This window comes from Nansenia antarctica (assembly GCF_963989245.1).
Source record: "Nansenia antarctica genome assembly, chromosome: 6".
Classification (NCBI taxonomy): Eukaryota; Metazoa; Chordata; class Actinopteri; order Argentiniformes; family Microstomatidae; genus Nansenia; species Nansenia antarctica.
Genome location: NC_137676.1, coordinates 9,513,039 through 9,515,538, shown reverse-complemented (window position 1 = coordinate 9,515,538; position 2,500 = coordinate 9,513,039). Strand labels below are relative to the sequence as shown.

The 2,500-nt window shown below is 45.8% G+C and overlaps 1 protein-coding gene across 2 annotated transcripts in view; it reads left to right on the top strand.

Moving 5' to 3' along the window:
* The window catches only part of LOC308159379 (copine-9-like), a gene marked incomplete at both ends in the record, with an annotated part of 88,116 nt that overhangs the window by 64,024 nt on the left and 21,592 nt on the right, over window positions 1-2,500 (top strand). The window lies entirely within an intron of this gene.

Below are 2,500 nucleotides of genomic sequence, written 5' to 3'. Positions count from 1 at the left end.
GGTCATCTGTAATGACAAACCTTGGAGACTACCATATGTGTGTGTGTGTGTGTGTGTGTGTGTGTGTGTGTGTGTGTGTGTGTGTGTGTGTGTGTGTGCAAATAAATGTCTACACAGAGCTTTTACACACACACACACACACACACACGCACACGCACGTACACATACACAAACACACCCACATATACACACAAACACACACACATGCACACACAGACCCAGACACATTTTCCGGAGTGAGACGTCTTGGTGAACGTCTTTAGTAGGTCACTGTTTTTAGACATAGACTCCACTCTGAGGTACGAATCACTGCTCTCCACTTACCTGTCGGTTTCTATGGCAACGCAGGAGAACCACTTGCCCAGCCGTGGTGTAAGAGTATGATTGTCCAAATGCTCATCGTGCTCCTTAAGAAAATATAGCACGGTCCTATGTATAGCACAAATGCTTTTGTGTGGAAAGCCAGGACAATGTTACACACCTGTGGCTAGTTTATCGGTACATGACGATCGGAGCATGATAGATGTACACACACACACACACACACACACACACACAGAAACACATTTCTGAGAATATAAATATAAATGTGTAGATAATCGAAAAAAGACTCCCACCAACATCATGGAAGAGTCTGTGTTTATAAATATGTGTGTGTGTGTGTGTGTGTGTGTGTGTGTGTGTGTGTGTGTGTGAATGAGAGGCCATTGTAAAACTATTTGGAATAAGGCGCTATACAGTATAAGTGCAGTCTATTTACCATTTAGCCTCATAGAAGATTCAGTGATACTCTTTACATGGATTGCCATCTCACAATGTGAGAGATACTAGACTGCAACCCCGTAAGGCGGTGGTGCCAATCGGCCAGCAGAGGTGCAGGAGTGGAGTCAATGGGCAGGTGTATGGGGGCTGACCATTGCTTGCAAGCAGTAGATGTCCAGTGTCTAGACCAGAAGTTGAGCTGCTTCTCTGGTGAGGAATGGGCGTATCCTTCTGATGTTGTAGAGTCTGCAGGAGCGAATCTGCAGGAGCGAATCTGCAGGAGCGTGCTGTCGCTGTGATGTTCGCCACACAAGATACTGTAAGTGGTTGTCGAGGATCAACCCAAGGTCTTGGCTGTCTGGGAGGAGGTCACTGCAGAGTTCTCTACTGTGATGGACAGGGCAGTCTTTCCCAGGGAGGAAGAGCAGCTCAGTCTTGTTAAGATTGAGCTTGAGGTGGTGGTCTGACATCCACGCAGAAATGTCGGCAAGACACACAGGGTCACGTGTTGTCACCTGTGAGTCAGAGGGGAGGAAGGAGAGGAAGAGTTGAGTGTCACCTGTGTAGCAGTAGTAGGAGAAACCATGTGAGGAAATGAAGTCTTGGAGAGGGCAGGCTTTCCCAGGGAGTAAGAGTAGCTCAGTCTTGTTAAGCTTGTTGTGCTTGAGGCAGTGGGCTGACATCCAAGCACGTACGCACACACACACACACACACACACACACACACACACACACACACACACACACAGCTGGTATTCATGAAACAAACAATCATTACATAATTTCTGAATCAAAGCAAATTAATGTTATGCTCATGTAGTCAGTCACATTTTACATTTCAGTCACGATAAACACAGTTTACATCGATGACGGTTTCAACGCTAATCTGTATTGATGTTAGCTGAAGCATACTGCATCCCTATTTGACTTGTTCCAGGTACATCTGTTGCTTATTTTGTAATAAAAATCCTTAGGCGTCCATGCGTCTTATCAGGTAGAATAGCCTGTGGGTGAAGTTAGTGGATGTACTTTGTGGATGAAGTCATGAATAATAATTCTTCAGTCGTAACTGTGTCACCATGTATGTGAGGTCTTTCCTCTCTCTCTTTTCTCTCTCTCTCTCTGTCTTTTCTTTCCTTCTCTCTCATGCACTCTCTCTCTGTCTCTCTCTCTATCAAATTATCTCGCTCACTCACTCTACCTTGCTCTCTCTCTCTCTCTCTCTCTCTCTCTCTCTCTCTCTCTCTCTCTCTCTCACACACACACTCTGTCCCTCTTCTCTCCATCCCTCCCTCTCTCTCCTTCCCCCTGTTATTTAACCTCCTGTGCCCATGCCTCTTATTCTCTGGTAATGATAAAGTCGTTTCAGTATTCTCCTTTATTCCGGTCCTGTCTGCATTCTGTGTGAATCTGGGCCGCCTCAGCTGAAATATTGAGGCCAGACAGACAGTGGTGACGTTGGCTGCTGCTCTCCGGTCTCACACATGCTAAATGTTGTATCGGACCTCTCTGGGAAGGTCGGTGTTGGAGATGAAAGTAGACAAATAAAATACATACAAGCCGCAATACAAAAATGTTTGTTACCATTCCTCATTCTGTTCCATGCATTACAATGTAATGAGCCTGTGCTCCGATTTCTACCTCCATCACATGGGACTGAAGAGGAACAGCATAGGGGGTTGGAGATGGGGGGGGGGGGTGGTGGATGGGGGAGGATGTTGATTTTATTTTTAATAGT